The sequence below is a fragment of the Mercenaria mercenaria genome, chromosome 4 (genome assembly GCF_021730395.1).
Source record: "Mercenaria mercenaria strain notata chromosome 4, MADL_Memer_1, whole genome shotgun sequence".
NCBI lineage: Eukaryota > Metazoa > Mollusca > Bivalvia > Venerida > Veneridae > Mercenaria > Mercenaria mercenaria.
Window position 1 is genome coordinate 91,659,610 of NC_069364.1, and position 21,126 is coordinate 91,680,735.

Here is a 21,126-nt window from a genome sequence, read left to right on the forward strand (position 1 = left end):
GTTGCAGTCTGATAGCAAATTAATTTCTTTCTTTCATCATTTAAATCATTTAAAATAGAATATTTTTCTATTGATTTTACCCACGACTTAAAATCTTCAGATTTACCATCAAATTTTGAAATCATATGTTGTACGCTCTGAGTTCCTATTGCGGTGGAAACATTTTTTAATTGAATAGCCAAATCTTGAAAAATTTGCTGAATAGAAGCGTTGTCTGCCATTTTAAAATAAATTATTTAACAAGCAAATAGAATAGACAGTTTTCTAACCTTGTTTCTCGGCGTGATCATCTAGTGGTATTGCGTACTTCATCGTAGTGCCCTGACAACATTCCAAAGGTCCATCCTGGTCACGGCACCAGAAACGCGCGTTGTAACGTAGCGTGGCCATTTAGTACAACAAACATAACCTTTTAACCAGTTTTATTTATCATAGCAACAGTCTTTAATATTTAAACATAACATTTTAGCTAGATATTATTAAGTAAAGGTGACCTTATCAATCTAGCATCTATAACCCATCTTTCTCCCTAACTCTAAATCTAACTCTCTCTCTCTGACTGTAGATAATTATATTTCAGCATATATATTTAATTAAGCAGTCTAGCCGCTATGTAAAATTACACAATACGTCGTGCATTTTTCCTTAACATATCTAACTTTGATCCCGGAAGTAAATGATATAAACGACTAAGTATACCTGTTTAACCCTTGGGCTACATGTTTTGTGACAGGTTTGACAATTCAGCTTTTCAATTTAGATCAAGTATTATAGTTTATCATCTTTCTACGTAGCATATTAAACAATGATTTATAGAATATACAATATTCCGAACCTTTCAAACCTGTTACATTACAGTGCAATATATTTACATTGTCACCAGCCATAAACTAGGGCAATAGATCACATTGTAAAAAATCCATGTTAGCACTATAGAGGAGACATCTTCAATCTATCTTGCAGAAAGCCTGTCGGAAATGAAGTCAATATACAAGCTTGGTTATCTTGGGTAAAAAAAAAACAATTTAAAAATGGTATTGGATAGAAATCCCATGTAAACGCAATAGTGGAGATATTTACTACAGGTTTAAAGGTCAAAATAGAAACTTGGTCATTTTTGGAATTGAATTAAATTTATGTTCAACTTGGTCATCTTGTGTTTAAAGTCACCATCAGCAGGTATTATGTAAAGTGGAAGGTTCAGTTGGAAACTAAACCATTTGAGGTCAAAAACTAGATCACAGAAAAACCTTGGTTACACTCTAGTTATATTACCTTTAAATGTGAATCATGGTCAGGCAATCTAGCACTATTGTGACCCACTTAGTTTTTGTAAGCAATTTTGGTGTAAGTTTAGGTTTAAATAACTTTAAACTTGATGTTGCATTTAGTTATGGTTAGGGTAAGGACTTTTTTTTTTACTTTTTTAAGACGGTAGGAGTGAGCTTTTTTCCTTCTGTTTTATTTTTCTGCCAATCTTCCAGACTGCTGAGGAGGAGATGCTGTTTCAAAAGATTGGCAGGGTTATTTTGTTACAGCTGACAAGGCCTGACAGATCCCTTTACTATTGATCGAAACATGCTATCGACTGCCATCGAGGATAATCCGGTGCCTATATATCCGCAAGATGCAGTGTAGGAGTAACTGGTTCTACAATTCTGTACCGGCAGGTTTAGATGAAGGTTATTCATGTGTTTTGAGAGGTGGGAATCAGGGATTGTGAGGATTTTAATTTCTTTCAGGTACATAGCCTGCCAATGACAACTGACTCTATGTCCCGTCCATACATACAGTCGGCAGGACTTTCTTTCAGCGTCAAGACCTGCCTAGGACAACCTTTATGAGGTGGGCAGGATTTCTTCTTTTCCAGGTCCAAGGTCTGCCTAAGACAGCTAAACATACAGAGGTGGCAGAATATTTCTTTTAGGTTTCAAGGCCTTGCAGATCCCTTAACTGTTGATCAAGACTGCTATCGTGACTATCGAGGACCCGGTGCCTATATGTCCGCAAGATAATCAGCGTGTGGGGGTGACTGATCTGCAATTCTGTGCCGGTGGGTTGCTAGATGATAGTTGTTCCTTTGTTGAGTGAGACGGAAATCAGGGATTGCAAGGATTTCTTATTTATTTCAGGTTCATACCCTGCCTCTGTCTTCTAATGCATGTTTTACTCGGACGGAACATACATTGGGCAGGTTTTGTATTTCTTTCAGGTTCAAGGCCTGCCAGGACTGGGCAGGATTTTCTCTCTTTCAGATTTCTATGAATGTCTGCCTTCCTCTACCAGGACAGGCCAGTCTGTCAGAATTGTTTTCATGTAGCTCACTTCTGCAATATTGAATTCTTTCCTTATTTAAGCAAACTTTCTTAACATAAAATAATTTTTGCATTTTTTTTTTCCTGTTTTGGCTTATTTAATTTCAGGCTTGAGGGCAGAGACTTTCATTATTTCTGTGCATGGAAACTGAAATGATGACGGTCCTTGTATAGAGATCCAGACACTTCGTTCCCAAGGTGATGTGAAATGGTGCGAAGTGTTGTGTATGTCTTCTGCCTTCACTCTACTAGACCACTACTGCATGGATCTTCAGTATCTTCAGTTAGTAAGTATATCTTCTTTAAATTAGCTGAATTCAACATTTCTAAATTTCTAAAACGGATATGTCCATCATTCAATTTAGGCAATACCATTTATTTATCGAAGGGATGTTCACTGAAAATTTACTGACTGAATAGTGAACGGTGCATACCTTGTTCAGCCTGCACATCTTGGTCTGCACTCAGGCCTCAAAAGCAGACTAAAGGTTAAATTAAATATGTGTATTTGTTGTTGGACATTGAAATTAGATATTACTAACATTAGATTCTTTTATTGTATCTGAGGTTAAATGATTCTTCTTGTTTGATGTATCTTGTAGGAACTGTGATGACACTGAGGAAATATTCTACAATCTTCACCATGGTTATGGTTGAATTGTAATTACAACATAGCAATTGCTGTGCTGTGTGAAGTCAGCATGTATGTGTTTCTAAGAAAGTGACAAGGTGTGTAAGAAAGTGACAATGTGTGTAAGAAAGTGACAAGGTGTGTAAGAAAGTGACAAGGTGTGTTAGAAAGTGACAAGGTGTGTTAGAAAGTGACAAGGTGTGTAAGAAAGTGACAATGTGTGTTAGAAAGTGACAAGGTGTGTAAGAAAGTGACAAGGTGTGTAAGAAAGTGACAAGGTGTGTTAGAAAGTGACAAGGTGTGTTAGAAAGTGACAAGGTGTGTTAGAAAGTGACAAGGTGTGTTAGAAAGTGACAAGGTGTGTTAGAAAGTGACAAGGTGTGTTAGAAAGTGACAAGGTGTGTAAGAAAGTGACAAGGTGTGTTAGAAAGTGACAAGGTGTGTAAGAAAGTGACAAGGTGTGTTAGAAAGTGACAAGGTGTGTTAGAAAGTGACAAGGTGTGTCACGGTGGAAGCTGTGCATCTGGATAGGTAAGGGTTTTTTTTGAGAATATCGTGACTTTGGCTTGATTTTTTATGTTTACAATATAGATTCTCGAAAACAGTTTGATACTTTTTTTCTCAACTTGAGTGGCAACCAATAAATTTTAAAAACGATGCCTTTGTTATTGCCATTCTTTACTTCCTGCCAGTTTATCTGTAGGCATCCTGTGACTTTGTTATTATTTCATTTAATAGTGTAGAATTTTAAGCAGCCTTTAAGAACTTTGTGTCAACTTCCAGCAAAATCTTAAGCAAAAGTATAGTTGTTTTGAAATTTTGACAGAGTCCTACCTTATTATCACAAAGAAATTTTAGTGAAGGTTTTATATGGGACTTTGAAGCAGGTTTGTCACTTTCAGCTATTATTGTACTGAATGACATGTGATTTTGTTAAAATTGAATGTGAATAGGAGTCGGCAAAAGGATAGGTTTATTTATCTTGGCTATGGCAATACACGATAGGATTCTCTGTAAAATGTAAGGATTTTCAGAGTTACTGCCCTTGAATTACTGAATGTTCAGAAAATTGTGTGTGCACTTAATACAACTTCGGTATATTATCTTTGATATAGAGACCGTACCATAGCTCTTCGCATACTTTGATTTTTCAAACTAAAGTGATTTTTACAAGTGCACCGGTTACGATAAAAAATGTAAACAACGGACTCTGTCTATGAAACTTTGAAATGAATGAATGACAGTCGATCTTAGTCATAATACTGATTGACAGTGAATGCTAATGACTCCATGTGTTGCAGAAAGGTATTTAGTTTGTAACTGTAATTTCCCATTAATTGAAATTCTCTCAAAACTGGTAAAATAACTACTTATATTTGGACAAATCTTACCGTCTTTGCCGTTCGGCAGCTGCAAAAAAGGCAAATATAAAATATTCAGTGTAAGTAATATTTCACTGGTACTGCCAGTTAGTAAGTTCATACTCTGAACAACACGTCTGAGAAATTTGGGCAGATTTGACCAATTATGACGTTGGCAGCATTAGATTATTTTTTTCTTTACACAAAAAATGCTGTTAGGTAACAAAGCGAATACGCCGATAATCCGGAGTTTACCGATTATTGTTCCAGTTCACGCAATGTAATCCAACAATTAAACTGCATAGCTATTAGCTACTGCTGTTATAGGGAAGTGGTAGAGTGTCTGCCTTAGGTGTGAGAGGTCCTGGGTTCGAGTCCCAGTTAGAGCTTAACTATTTAGATTCTGCTAAAGCATAGTTTTTCTGTTAATAGACTGTTCCAGATGTTCTAAATTTTTAGCATACAGTATCATGGATCAGTATTTAGCAATCCAGATCAAAGTTGAATGTTAAATCAAATGCACCCAATTAGAAAATATTGACTAAATTATGTCCCTTTGATGTTTATGCTCTCCATGTTCAAGAAGAGTTACATGTCCATGATCACAAAATTTTCGTTATCATGAAAATATTAAATGCTCATAACTCTGCACTTCTGGTTAAAATATTGTCTATATTTCTGTTTTTGAGAAATATATGGACATTTGTCTTCATTTCAAAGCTTTTTAACTTCAAACCTATGATTTGAAAAACTTAGGTACTATCTCTATTTGATATGGTCTTGCTTATTTCTGCAAATTCTAGGTCAAGATTGATAAAAATGCAAGTTTAGAGAAGTTACTTCAGAGTTATGTCCCTTGAATTTATAAACAATATAACTCCAAACCAGATCTCTAAGAGTTACTGCATTGATAGCAGTATTGATAAACTAAACAAATACAAAGTAGAATGTTCTAAAGTCCAAATTAATGTGCTATATGTTGTTACTGGCACTGTTTTACTGAATGTACAGATATGATCCGGTAAGGTCTTGAGAATGTAATCATGGAGAATTCCATCTTGGTAACTCCAGGAAGGTCTTTATTATCTTTCACCAAGTACTGAATCCAAGCTTGCTTTGCTTAATCTAAAAACTTTTATTTTTGAGCTTTTCTTTCATAAATGCTTTAAAAACATTTTTGCAGTCATTTATTTCTCTGATCTTTGACAAGGAACATTCAGTTGAGAAGGTGGCATGCATTCCTCCCTGGCACTGTACACCTCCCTCCCTTGCACTGCACTTTGCATGTTTGCTGCTTTCTCAGTAGAAATTTCAAGTTGAAGTGTTGGAGAAATAAGTATGCCTAAATTGGGAGGGAAGTTTTGTCTAGTTTCTCATAATTATTTAAATTAAGTAAACAAGCAGTGTTTTAGTATGCGGTGTTTATCAATCCATTATCCGCTATCTGGAGGTATACTGGTGTCACTGGGCTCTAACCAGTAGTCCTTAGGGAAGCGTCACACACTTGGCCACTAGGTCATCATCCACCATTCATTTCATTTAAGATCATCATGAAAGTAACCTTACTTTCTCTTATTTAATGTAGAACAGACAAAATGGAAAGTTCCATAAAATTCATATATTTAATGCGCAAAACTGCCATTCAGTGTTCTGGTTACTGGTTATTTGTAATTTTAATGACAAAATGAGGCAAAGAGATAAATAAACTGACTCCTCTTTCATTGTAAAATACCCATCATCAGTGCAGGTAAATGTATGACTGCATTAAGAAGTAAAGATAAAGTAACAATTCCTAGCCATTGTGATACAAATCAGAATACTGGAATTATATTATTGTCCAAAATGGAAAAAATTTTCATTATATTTTGGCTAGAATTAATGGCTCTGTTTTTCAAGATGATTAATCATTATTCAGGCATTTTTATAATGAATCATTTAATAAATTCATGTCTGATCCAAATATACTGGCTGCTCTTTTTCAAATACTTGAATGATTAAGGTACTGGCTATTCATTATTGTTAAATTTTTTATGACTTATTAAGGCAGAAAAAGCGATGTAGGAATATTACCAATTAAGCTTACCCTTTATTGTTACGGACTTTGTCATTAGGTACTGGCTACATTGTATAAGAATTAATTTTATAAGAATTAACTAAATGGTTACCCTTTATTATTATGAACTTAAATTGTTAATAGGTACTGGCAACATTTTATAAGTATTAATGGTTACCCTTTATTGTTACGAACTTTATTAGGTACTGGCTACATTTTATAAGTAATAATGGTTACCCTTTATTTTTACGAACTTTGTCATTAGGTACTGGCTACATTTTTTTATAAGTATTAACCTGATGGTTACCCTTATTAGGTACTGGCTACATTTTATAAGTATTAACTTGATGGTTACCCTTTATTGTTACAAACTTTGTTAAAAGGTACTGGCTAGTCATTTTGTAAGTATTTATTTGATGGTTACCCTTTATTGTTACAAACTTTGTCATTAAGTACTGGCTACATTTATAAGTATTAACTTAATTATTATTGCAGAAATATTTGGCTACTGAACCGCTATTATAGATTTATGCAGATTGAGCTTCATGCTCATATTTCATGAAGTACATTTATTTTCAACCATTGAGTTCAATACTGGATGTAGTTTTCATATTACATTAGTGAATCATTAACCACATCAAGGAAAAACATATTTTAAGAAAAGTTACAACCACTGTAATGTTTTTAGCAAGTAAATTCATATTTTTGAAGTGTCGGACTGTTAGGAGGAAGATGTCAGCCATTGATTGCATTAGGGAAGGTCAAAATTAAGTCACTGTAACAATGTTTACTATAGTTGTTACATCATATCACCACATTAATTAAGTTAGAGCTGGTTAGGTTGAATAAAGCATATAATGTTAATTAAATGCAGGCATTGATAATGTTCTAGATTAAATGCAATAATCATAGTAGTGTTTTAGAAAAGGTGTCTGCCAATATGCTTTATGCCCCACAATTAAATACAGTTTGAGATTACTACCTTATCATTTAGTTTGTCAACTATTATAGATAGCCAGGCCGGTTTGAACAAAGTCAAGCGGAGGCTAGGTAATAAACTGACTACAGGTTAAAGACAGAAAAGTTGCGACTTTCTACATTTAAAAATAATCAGATAGGGATATGGTAGGATAAGACAAAGACATACTGGCTAAAGGTTTCTAGAAACTACCATATCACTGCGTCTTAAGGTTGTATTTTTGGACTAAATTTCAGTGGATAGGGATGATAAGGTAGCACAAGATGTTTTTCTGCCACTGTTAGTGTGGAAGAGTACTGTACGATAGTGTTTAAGTCAGCCCTCAAAATAACAAGGTAATAGGTACTATCATATCATACATTGTGTGCATCAGTTGTAGCCAGGCCATTTACTTGGTTTAGTGAAAATCCACACATCAAAATATGAGGGTTGCTGGTCATGTCTTTCTTTTTTCTTTTCTTTTTTTTGTATTAATTTTGTAGGACTTTTTTTTTTTTTTTTTTTTTTTGCCATCAGTTTTTTATTTGTATATGATTTCAGTGTTCTACCTGAACATTCGTTAAAGTCATAACTCACTAATCATAGTGTGTTTTTTTGGAATTATTGAATGTCTTTGAGGATGTATCAGGCGTTATTTCAAAAGTGAAGGTTACTATAAGTTTATATTTCTGATCAGCAGTATTATAAACAATGGGATTCATCCAAAATTTGTCCAAAATTAAGATAATCGTACATCACAGAATCTCAGGGAGAACACCGAATGTCATTGCTAGGACTCTGGTACTGGTGATAAAAGCGGAAGAAAAACTGGCTTCTGGTTAAAATGTAAACTAAACTACTTCTTGCATATTTGATAATTTTTTAATGATTAAATCCTGGTAGCTGTTAGGGATATGGTAGAATAAGGCAAAGGTTCAATTCTGGCTACTGGTTTTGTAAGACAACTGCCATATCAGCTCAGTTTAAGGGCAATGTAAAATTGGCCATCATATATTTTTGGACAAAATTTCAGAAAATAGGGATGATATGGTAGAATGTAGGAAGATCATCAGCCATTCACTTCTTTCTGAAGCTGTATGATATAAATATCTGCATTGCAAGATAGATAATGAACACATTGTTTTTTTTTTCTTAACATTACAGGCATACTCAAATGGCTTTACCTATACATTTAAATAAAAGATGAGAGACCTGTTCTAAAGATTGATAAAGGGAGCTTAACCTTAAAACTACTACTGTTGACAGAGTATTTCAACAGTATTTACTGGTACAGAAATTAGGCATTAGGTTAATGGCTGGATTCACTTCTAAAATATTATTTTGAAAATATAGAGGTCAATAACTGTCAATAATTTCATAGTTCAAAGGTTTTATTTATGATTATTAGTTATTTGTTTAGAATAATTCTACCATCAAGGAAATCTGAACATTCTCTTTTGAATTCGGTATTACTGACTCTTTGATTTAGATTGTTAAAAGAACTGAGGGATGGAATCAAGTCTGTTTTACATAGAGTAAATCAGGGGTTCCACTAGACCTGAAAACCCAAGAGTCCCAGGACCCTTGGGCCCAAATTTTGAAGGGTCCTTTTCCAAAATACAGGGGTCCTGTCCCAACACGTCCATATAATTGACTATATTTTTTTTTATTTAGTAATACATAGATCTTTACCTAAGAAAACAATAAACCCAAGATCATGTTACAGCATAATAAAAATGTCAGTTTCAGGTCATATAGTCTCATGTTGTAAACTAATATTTATCAAAATTCATGTTATTTTGATTAGGTTTTTCTTCTAAATTTCATTTAATTTTTATTAACAGAACAGTGCTATAACACTCTATAAAAATGTATCCAAAATGTACTATCCGGATACTGGTACACTTTCGGAATGTCATCGGAAAGTAGTTTTTGCTCAGTTTACTTGGCTAACTAAGCTAAATCAGAGATAGTTCCTCAAATAATGATGAATACTTGTCATTAAAAACTGCACTGAAAGTCAGCTTTTTTAAGGAATTTTGGAAATACGCATATGACATCGGGTGTAATTAGACTCGTGAACAGACATTCTGACTTATTTTTGCTTTCAAAATTCATCAAAATTTGTGACGTTTCTTGTTGAAATTACGGTATGATCACTAAACAATGGTCTAATTTAAAGTTGGCATGAAAAAATCTTGCAGCGCACTTTTCACATGCTCGGTAATCAGCTGCTTACGATAATTTAATAATTGGCGCCTTTTTTGACAGTACACAGGATCAGTACTGTTATCAATTAATTTCAACACTTCATTGATTCTTCTTACCTATGTGCACTCACCGTGACGTAACTTGCTGATAAAAAATCAGCGAGGCATGTCTACAGGAGAAAGGGCGGGATTTAGCAGAAGATCAGAGGCAGGAGGGCATGACCGCGAGTGTTTATTTTGGAATACACGTGACTATCGAGGAAATAGTTTTACTGAAGGAAATGAATGATAAGAGAAAGGATTATCAAAGGAAAATGCCTCCGGGTCCCGAAGGACGCACAGGCAAGTATCACGCCGGGTCCTTTGAGCGTCTTTTGAAAATCTCCCGGGTCCGGACCCGAGGTCCCGGGTCAAATGGAACCCCTGTAAATGTCAATCTCTTTTCTACTTACTTGCTTTTTCTATCCTCATGGCTGTTTGCTCAAAAGCAATTGTCCAGTTCTGTTGTCAGAGTGGATATTCAACCATAGTAGCTGTCCCATACTTCTGCCACAAATAGCTGTCCAATTCTTCTAAGAGTGGAAACTCAGACCAGTTGGCTGTGGCCAAAACTGCTGCCGTGTAGAATTCAACCAAGCCAGCTCTCTCTCAGCTGCTGAGGATGATATTCCACAAGCCAGCAAACCTCCATACACCTGTCCTTTACTTTCCAATAAAGTCCTATATTTCTGTCCAAATAAGCTGTCGAGACAACTTCACAAGGAGGAATTCTACCAAGCCAGCTTTCCCATCCAGCTATTGTGGGAGGAACTCCACCAAGCCCCTTTATGTCCTATACTTCTTTCCAAATAAGTTGTCGAGACAACTTCAAAAGGAAGAATTCCACCAAGCCACTTGCCCCAACCTGTTATTGGTCAAGAATTCTTCCTAGCCAGCTGTCCCAACAGCTGTTTTGAAGGAATTCCACCAAGCCATCTAATGTCCTATAGTTATGGCCAAGTAGGCTGTCAAAACAGCTTCTAAAGGTCCTAACCAACTGTTGAGGAATTCCACCAAGCCATCTGTCCCAACCAGCTATTGCGGGAGAAGAGCCACATGTCCTGTACAACTATTTGGAAGGATTCTAGTAATCTGTCTGTCTGGTACAGCTATTGAGGAGGAATTCCACTAAGCCAGCTTGCCATTACTGTTGCCATGAGGATAGATAAACAGTGGTAGATGGGAGAAAAATATTTTGCTCAACTTGTGTTTAGATTTGATACTTCATGTAATATCAAGGGCCAATCAGCAAGGAATTTATTTTTGGTTTTCTAAGCTGGAGTTGTTAAAAGAAATTGAAATAATTACATGTTATTCAAAACAAAGTAAAATTTCAATTTAGAGTCAGTCAGTACACTGAATTACTGTCTAGTTGTAGAAGCACAACAAAGGAAGAACATTTTCATCAGCAGGTCAATTTAGTACATATTTAGTTCTGCATAGTGATTGGCATAATAACTTAATTAAGTAAGAAGTGTTCTGGAAAAATATATAGTCTTGTAGATACCAGGTCATCATTTCATTGTAACAGAAAAGATTGAGGTGTTTGTTTAGTTTAAGGTAGTCCAGCAACCTATAGCCTAAATGCCAAATTTACTTAAAATCTTCGGGCCTGTAATCATTTTCATCATTTTCACAATGTGTATAATAGTGTATCAAAAATTGGTTGTACTGTGTCTTCAAATATAATATATACAATAGAATGCATTGTTCAGTTCAAATTCTTCATGCGCTAGACACTCTGCTCCAAGATTTTTCCTCCATATACTGCCTGCACATCTGTTTAGGAATGGCGGCATTTTGGCAACTGAGTTTCTAGTTTTCTGTTTCAAAGACAATCTTGGTACTTAGGTAGTAAGATATTATTTAGAGTTGAAGGTTAAGTACAAATATGTTTGGTTGTGGTCTTCCTACAGACATTTTTATTCATTTTTTATGTGTGTTTGAGCTGTGTGATTGCTTATCATTCTGACTGCTGAGGAGATGTTTCTGTGAGGTTTACTTACCTCCTGGACTGTACTGCGGACTGTACTGTTTTATAGCCACTGTCAAACTTGACAATCCAAAGACAATAGAGTACCATATCATTATAACTGTTCATCTGTGTAACTGTAGCCAGTTCAGAGAAAATCCTAAGCTGATAAGCATAATTGAATGCTGTTTACCGGTAGTTCTATTAATGAAATCTGTTTTATCAGTAATTTCAACTGCTTAAATTTAATTAGGAATATGTGTATTTTGGGAGTAAATTTCAAGAAATAGGGATGGTAGGTACAATAAAGGAAAGGATTGGCTTTAGAATGTTTGTTAAAACAGAAATCTTTTGAAAAAAAAAATCATTTATCATGAAGTGAATGTTAAATGAAAATAGTTACTAGAATCATGTTGTGCAATGGAATGCTTTTGTGCATTGAATGACTGTCAAAGAATTACCTTGTATAATGCAGTGAAAGAAAGTGCAGTGGATGAATATTAGATGAATTATATTGTGAAATTGTGCGAGTGAATATTAAATTCAAAATGTTTAAAGTAAATTGTATTTTAAAACACAATGACCTGACAGTAGAACTAATGATTTTGTAAAGCAGTGGCAGAGTTAAGTTATTCTGTTAAGGAGACAATGGCATGGCATATTAGTAATTTTTTGTTTTGTAAAGTAAGATTTGAGTTTATTTAATTTGTAAAACAGTGGAAAGCTTAAAGCTGATTTAGTTTTTGTATCACTCTGGCAACGTATTTTAAGTGGATTTAATTTCTAATAGAGTTTTCAAGTTACAGTGGAAAATTCACAAAACTCGAGTAAGTTTGCATTTCTTTTATCTTTCAATAGATTGCCACTCAAAGCTAAAATAGGATTTAGTATTATTCAAGTAAATCAGTGGCAAAAACCTTGTATTTCATATAGTATAGAATGGTTGTACAGTAGGCTAATTTTTTCTGCAGTGAAGTGAAAGTTTTGTTACTCTGTTGAGCTGATTTCAAATCAGTTACCTAATCAGCCTCTGTTTTACTACAAATTAAGATTTTTTTATTGAGATACAAGTTAAAGCTTAGAAAAGTACATTTTGAAATAAATTCCATGTAGCCAGTATCAACTTAGGATTTATTTTTCAAACGTTTATTTTTCAAAATATTGGCAAAGTAGCAAATAGCTAGTTAGCTTTTTTTATTCAGTATATATTGGTTTTGTATCTGATGAAGCTTGTCTATCTTTTATTTTTGCTAAGTTTTCTTTTAATTAGTCATCTTTGCAGTCTTCGTTCAGGTGAAGGTTAAAAAGTAGGAAGCTGAAATGATAGCAATGATGTAGTGCCAGTAGATTTAAGATAGTCAAGAGTTAGCTACACCTTGGAGATTTTTTAACATGTCTTTCAATTATTATAGTTTTTGCTGCATTAAATTTGTTATGGTCTCTTAGATTTAGCAGTAAATTATTATTGTTAACTTTGTTAAATAAAGTTTTAATACAATAGGTTTCCATTGGCGCTGTTTTCTGGCTGTGGCCAAGTTTTTTTTTTCCCTTTTTTTTTTACTGATGTCGAGGCCTGACAGATCCCTTTACTGTTGATCCACACAGCTATCGATGCCATTTAGGATCCCGGTGACAATATATCCGCAGCATGGGAGTCGTGTTGGAGATACTGGTCTACAATTCTGGGCCGGCAGTGTTTAGATGATGGTTTCTCCAGTGTTGAGAGAGATGGGAATCGGAAATTGTCAGGTTCTTTTCGCCTTCCATTTTCAGCATTTGTTTCTTTTCCATATTTCACAGTCTGTCTGTGATAAATTCTTTGATCCTTTTGACTGCCAATCAAGACTACTAATGGTACCATTAAGGATTCTGGTGACAATATATCCACAAGATGGTGTCGTTTGGGAGCAACAGATCTACATTTTTGGGCCAGCGGTTTGCTAGACGACTGTTGTTCCTGTGTTGAGAGAGGTGAAATCAAGGATTTTCAAGATTTTCCTACTAGGTCTTAATCTGCCAGCAATCACTGATATCTGTTTAACTTGTTTACTGGACAGAACTTCTTTTTCAAGGACTTTCCAAAATGTATTTTTTCTGACCAGAATTGGCAAAATATGACAGAATAGTTTTGTAAGCCATCTGAATTTTTACCAAGTACTGTCTAATATTTTTTCAATATTTTTTTTTTATTCAATCTAATTTCTTTTAAGACTGTTATAAAGTAAGCACTTATAAGTTTATTGGACATGATAAGGCCTTGGTGTAGCTGCTCATGCAGAACAAGTTCACATGCACTTTCATAATTATAAAAATACTTATGACCAAGAGTTGTTAAGTTTTGTTATACTCCTCTTGAATATAATTCTTTATACGACACCTAGGTCAAATAGTTTAGATCATGAAATGGTCAAAATTGTGACAGTTAATAGCATCTGTTCAATAACTAAAAGAATTTTCTTTGAAGTAAGCCAGTATCACAGTAGAAATTATTGTTTCTTTATTAAATAGCCAGTTCCTAACAGAGTCTCTATTTGCCAATTCTGTGAAATTTGTTATTTTCTCTATTTAAATATAAAAGTTTTGACAGTATCTCTTGATAACTTGATATCTGCTAGCTTCGAATATTTTAGGCCATGTTTCTTCCATTCTTTTGGCAGCTTTTTCTTTTCTTTTTATTGATGATTTCAGGATGAGAGTGGTTGTATTCCAATGGCTGTAAGCATGAAATCACCTGGCCTTGTGTGGAAGACCAACCAGATGTATACCTCTAATTTAAAGTGAGTATTGTGTTACAGAACTTATTTAGACAGGGTTAAGCTAAATCAATCGTCCGACTCACAGGCACAAGGCTGTCACCTTATTTACTGTATAACAGTTACACCAACAAATAGGAAATATTTCTTGGCAAAAAGGCTCACGCAGCAAGCTAAATTTGCAATATGGAAATAAAATTTGTTGTATTCTCTGTAGCAGATTCACTGTTGTATTGCACTTCAGACTGCCTTTGCCCTAGACTTTTGATATGGTATAGGCCAAAAATCCAATGTGTTGCACTATCACTCATGAAGATCTTAAGACCATCTAGAGATGCCTTTGAGAAAAGTGCATGTCTCCCACAACTGCCTTATCCTTTAGTGATGCAAAGTGGTGTGGATGGTTTGAATGAGTGGTTATCATTAATGTCTAGTTTGTCTTGATGGTTCGGAACAGTGGTTCTTATCATTAATGTCTGGTTTGTCTGGATGGTTCAGACAAATGGTTCCCATCAGTAATTCAAGGGCCATAATTCAAAAGTGCCTGGGTAGATTTGGCTAGTTATCGAACTTGGCCAAGGTCTTATGGTCAAAAGCGGTTGCAATAAGCTTGAAGATTTCATCACAATCTAGCTAAAACAAATTAGTATATTAAACTAATTATGAAATAATTACTAGACCAGGACATTTTATTGAAGTGTTTTCAACAGGTTCAGAGCTCTGAAAAAAAGTGTCAAGAGTGTTCTTATCAATGATTCAAACATGTATTTTACCTGATTTCACCATTGTTTAATATCAGAGGTAGATAACAACCAATATTTGGATTTTAATAGGAATAACTACAGTATTCCCTGGCATGTCATTAATTATGTCTCCCACCACAAAGTGGTGTGGGAGACAATATTGATTTACTCCAGTCTGTGTGTGTGTCTGTCACAAAGCTTGTCCGCACTCTTAAGTCGAACATTTCTCATCCGATTTTCACCAGACTTCAACAAAATGTGTTTGACCATAAGACCTCGGCCAAGTTAGATAACTAGCCAAATCGGTCCAGGCGTCTTGGAGTTATGGCCCTTGAATTACCAAAAATCGGTCTTTTTACTCTTGACCGCACTCTAATTCGAATATTTCTCATCCAATCTTCACCAAACTTAAACAAAATGTGTTTGACAATGAGACCTCGGCCAAGTTCGATAACTAGCCAAATTGATCCAGGCATTTTGGAGTTACGGCCCTTGAATTACCGAAAAAATTGCCTTTTTTACTCATGTCTGCGCTCTTAATCAAACATTTCTCATCCAATCTTCACCAAACTTGAACAAAATGTGTTTGACCATGAGACCTTGGCCAAGTTCGATAACTAGCCAAATCGGTCAAGGCATTTTAGAGTTTCGGACCTTGAATTACCGAAAAAATCCGTCTGTTTACTCTTGTCCGCTCTCTAAGTCGAACATTTCTCATCCGATCTTCACCAAACTTGAACAAAATGTGTTTGGCCATGAGACCTTACCCAAGTTCGATAACTAGCCAAATCCGCCCAGGCACTTTTGATTTATGGCCCTTGAATTACTGATTGGATCCAGTCATCCAGACCATCATATTGGATCCACTCGTCTAAAACATCTAGAGAAACTAACATTTTTCATAGGGGCAGTTGTGGGAGACATGCGCTTTTCTCAAAAGCATCTCTAGTTTCTTAAGTTAACCTTTAGACTACTGGTGGCAAGTGGTTTTGCCTTTGCGACCAGTGCAGACCAAGATCAGCCTGCATGGATGGTCTGCACTGTTCACTATTAAGTCGGTAATTTTTCAGTGAACATCCCTTTGAATAAGATTTGGTACTGCCCAGACTGAATGATGAACCAGTCCATTTTAGAAATTTAGCAGGGTAAATGTTAAGCACAGTATCAAAATGTAAGAGTAGAATCTTGAAGCATCGAGCCACACAACCAGAACCTCACACAGTAAAACAGTTCATTTGCAAGTTAGGCAGGGTAACAAGAAACCTCAGACAAATATTCATTTCATAGTGTTAGATCCTTATTAGAAATGTATGTTTTATTACATTTTATGAAAGTTTGTGATTTTTCTCCCCATTAATATTAAAAAAGTGGACTATTGCTTTTGATTTAAATGTAATTTCTAAATTTACATTTGTGTTTGATAGATATTGATATATTTCAACAATCTTAAACAACAGGCAAGCTTTAAAACAGTATATAGCTTTGAAATTCATTTATTTCCAATATATCCTGATTGTACAGCAAAGATAAGTAAAGGGAGGTAATAAGTATGTTACAAACTGAATTTGTCATGAACTTTGGCTAGATATATATTTCTTAAATTAATGTAAATATTTGACAAATATAATACAGAAGTTCTCATATTCATAAGTATCTTTACAAAATTCATGCACATGCTAAAATAACTATCCTGGTTTCTAGGATAGGAAAATCAAATTTCAAAAATACCAACAGTGGAAGTTTGGCATGTATTATGATAATTAATTTTGTTAAACTTTCAAGCAAATCCATTATCTGATCAGAATCTGATGAAAATTACAGCTCCTGAAAATCCCCATGGTTGTGGGTTGTGCAGACAGAATGTGAGCAAGGAAGTACCTCTGTAAAAGCCCAGGCGTTCCATATGTAGGAGTACCTTCATTCTTCAAGTGAGTATATGTATATGACAATTTTCGCCAAATCTGTTTATCTTAAACATCCTTTTTAACCTTACCCTGCTAAATTTGTATAATGAACTTGTCCATCTTTCAGTTTGGACAGAACCATTAACTGTTATAAGGGGAAGATACTGACTGAATGGCGAACAGAGCAGATCTTGAACAGACTGCACAGGTGTGCAGACTGATCAAAATCTACACTGGTCACAAAGGTAGAATCAATCCTGTCTAGCATGTTAAGGGTTAATTATATATATGAGCCACACCATGAGAAAACCAACATAGTGCAGTCTTATCGGGATCAGTGCTGTTAGCTAAATTAAATGGTTTCTCTAATTGCAGTAGGCTTTAAAAGCAAACAGCAAGGATCATGCCCAGACTGTGCAAATGTGCAGGCTGGTCTGGATCCATGCTGGTTGCAAACGCTCTGTTGGTTTTCTCAAGGCGCAGCTCAAATAACCTTTCAAATAAGCTTTATTATATATATAGTCTGGCATATATCGGCTAATAACACAGAAATGCTTTAAAAAAAAAAGCACATGTTATTCTGAATAATTCCTGTTTCAATAGATCCTTCACTATCTATAACTCTGACTTGTCAAATTTCGTAAAGATTAAATAACATAATCACATTTTGTGTATTTGTAAAGAGACCCAACAGTGAAAATGAAGATCACAATTTGACACAAGATGTTGAATTCCATGTGATACACGGAGAGATCAGCACAATCAGATAGTTAAAAATAACTTCTTGTAATTGCTGATTCCTATTTAATTGTTTTAAGGTGTATGCAGCCCATCTTCATGTATATTAACTTCAAATTTTAGTTGTTAATCATGAAGCTGTGTTTTGTTACTCTTTTTGAGAATGAATGTAGAAGTACAGGAAATATTACAATGCTGAACAAGAAATAACATACTTTAAAACATGTAAAACTGTTTGTAAAATAGTGATGATAAATCCTTTGTGAAAACTTGTAATTTTATAATATTAAATAACAGATCTGTACAAGAGATCTATGTGAGGATGAAAGCCAAGATAATACAACGATTCAACTTATATCAATCCAACTGAAGGACAAATATCCATTGATGCAGGTGAGTTAAGAAGAAAATTACCTGTTTTAGCTCACTGACAAAATTGTCCCAGGAGCTAAAGCTATTCATGTGGAGTCAGCTTCATGTTTAGACTGTGAACAACTCATTGCAAGCTCATGTCTCATTTATTACTCTTCACAAAGGAATGAAAGCTGAAAGTCCTCCACCTCTGATATATGTGGGGAAGTTGGCAGTTACTTGCAGAGAAAAGGTTTATACTGGTACAGAATCTAGGAACGCTGGTTAAATTAACTGCCAACCATTATATAACTGAAATACTGTAACAGTTAAAAAATGGCATTAAACCCAAAAAAAACAAACAAAACACAATCTTAAATAAAATAAATAAAGTTTGCTAGTTTCTGCTATGAAGCTAAAGGGTTTAATGTATGGAAATGCTGGTATACATGTGTCTGTACCTCAAAAAATCAGTCCACCCACTTCAATAGCTCAGTAGGGAAATTGCAGATCTACAGATTGCGGGGTTTGTCAGTTTGGTCCTGAGGCAAGGCCCTTGTTCTGTGACAAGTTGATAAAAAACATGGTGTCTGAAATCATTTGTCCTCCACCTCAGATTCATGTGGGGAAGTTTGTAGTTACTTGCAGAGAATAGGTTTGTACTGCTACAGAATCAAGGAACACTGGTTAGGTTAAGTGCCCACAGCTACATAAGTGAAATAATATTGAAAAAGGGTGTTAAACCGAAAACAAACAAATCCTCCAACAATCTGCCACCTGCCCACTTCCAACCATCCATTCACCCAGAAGCAAATAATTTTCTTCTTTATTCCTTCAGGTCTAGATACTGTTTTTTGGGATCCAATCATAGTAATCCCTCCCTCCCCCTTCCCCATATTTCTGCACTACCCCTAACGAGTTTCCCCATGTCCCTCCATCTGTAAAACTAACAGTTTTTACCTCATCAAGACAAGGTGCAGAGTTCACTATGTCAAAGATCAAGGTCACAGTTTAAGATAAAGGGTCAAGTAGCTTAACTTCATGTCTGCTCTATATCTTCTAAACTGTTTTGGAAAGATTTTCATAAAAGCAGCATCAGTTACTTGCCTCATCAAGATATCTTGCAGAGCACACAATAAAGGTTACTTGTTCCAAGGTCAAGGTCATGGAACTCAAAGATCAGATATCTTATACTTGTGTCCAATCCGTATTTTCAAACTACTAGAATAAACTTCATAAAAGTAACATCAGTAATTGTTAACATCATCCAGATGACATGCAAAGGCTTAAGCCATAATTCAGGTTACTAGTAGGGTGAAGATCTCATTTGAAGGTCAAAGGTCATGATTTCACTTTCTTTGTAGCTGTGTCTTGAGTGTATAAAACTCCTTTAGTGATAGCTCCAGTTTGAAATCTACTTGTCAGTACAGAAACTTTACACTTGAAATGCTGTTTCTTCAGGTAAAGAAGTATTTTGGGTGTATTGCTTATTCCAGTGAAAGCTCTAGTGTTGTACATGTATTATTCACTGTCGAGCTAAGAGCTGTTGTTTCTCTTAGTGATTAATATTGTTGCATTATTTCAGTTGCATCTTAGCTAAGAAGTTAACTTGGATCTGCTTCACAGGAAGTCATTGATGATCAACTAAGTAGTAGGATACAGTTTTCTGATCAGATGAAATTGCTTTATCTTATCTGGCTGGAAATTAAAGAGCAGAGGCTACCATCAGGAAAATCTACCATGTAATAACACTAACCCAGAACATTGCTACAGAGTCTACCACACAGTAATTTGGACTAGGACATTGCTATTATGAGTTTCCATGCAGTTACACTGACCTGAGTAGTCTACACAGGAAAAACACACAGTAATGTTGACTTGGGATGTTGCCATCGAGTCTTCCACACTGTAATACTGACCCCAAAGTGTAGCTTTTCTATGGAAAATTCAGAGAGATAGATAACTGAAGTTACCTATCAATAGGCGCAATAAACTCTTATCTGTTTATGTTAACACTCCTGATACTGAAGGCTGGACTCTGCTGAACACTGGAAAAAAAGTGGATATAAACATGCAACTCACTGTGTGTGACATATTTGCAAAAAAAAATTCAGATGTAACCATGATATATAAACATTAAAAAATTTTTAATTTTAAGTAACATTTTAGTAATGTTCAAAGGTGGTAGTGAAAACTCACTGAATGTGTCATCAAAGTTCAGAGAACTGTGAAAGAAAGTTATACTTACTAGTAAAAATCTATAAGATTAGATATTAAAATAATGCTTAAAAGTGACAGTAGGTGCAGTAAAATACGGATAATATGTGTTTTGATTGATGATGTCAAATAATAAAGTGTAACAGATCATTCCAGTGTATTTATATTATTTCGTTGAAACATTTATCTAAAGAAACAAACTAGACCAAATGTTTTGATAATTTTGGATTGGTTGGTAGTTATATACATTACCCACAAGAGACCAAAAAATCTCTGCAATCTCCGAATCACATTCACATGTGTGCTAGCATTCATACTGTACAATATGCTCCATCTACAAATTGTTTTAGCTCGACTGTTCAAAGAATAAGAATAGTTATCCTACTTACCACAGCATCTGCGTCACACCTTGATTAAATTTTTCATACCACATTGATTCTACCTTAACTTGTTAAATTCAGAGATAAAAGAAAAATAGTTCAAAACCACTAATCTACAAACGGTTTTGAGTGTTTTTGTGCTCTCCCATGAGTGGTGGGGGCATATAGATTTGGTCTTGTTCGTGCATGCATCCGTCCAAAGTTCATGATGTGCCTAGCTCAAAAAGTATTTGATATAAATTGATGAAACCTTGCGCGAGTCTTTATCATAATATGAACTTGCGCACCTCCTATTTTTGTTCTGGCTCTGCCCCCAATTTCCAGAGTTATGGCCCCTGAAATAGTCGAAAATGCACATTTTCCATGCTTTCCAGCATAGTTGTGGCCATTGATTGGTCAAATCTTATGATGTAGCCACTTCTCGTATATTAGGGTGAATTTCAACCAAACCTTACAGGAATGATCATTGTCTTGTGCATATCATGCTCCACTTAGTGATTT

At 35.0% G+C, this 21,126-nt stretch overlaps 1 long non-coding RNA gene across 3 annotated transcripts; it reads left to right on the plus strand.

The window, feature by feature from the left end:
* Positions 1-1,140: 1,140 nt before the first annotated feature.
* LOC128556521 (uncharacterized) lies at positions 1,141-20,169 on the plus strand. Of its 3 annotated transcripts, none has more exons than XR_008370736.1 (6): positions 1,141-2,602; positions 2,918-3,044; positions 3,425-3,477; positions 14,228-14,316; positions 16,857-16,963; positions 19,614-20,169. It is a non-coding gene; the product is annotated as an uncharacterized LOC128556521 (long non-coding RNA). The 3 variants fall into 3 exon arrangements; XR_008370737.1 differs by lacking the exon at positions 19,614-20,169 and adding an exon at positions 17,975-18,565 and having other exon boundaries at positions 3,445-3,477; XR_008370735.1 differs by having other exon boundaries at positions 1,144-2,602; positions 3,445-3,477; positions 19,614-20,167.
* The last annotated feature ends 957 nt before the right edge of the window (positions 20,170-21,126 follow it).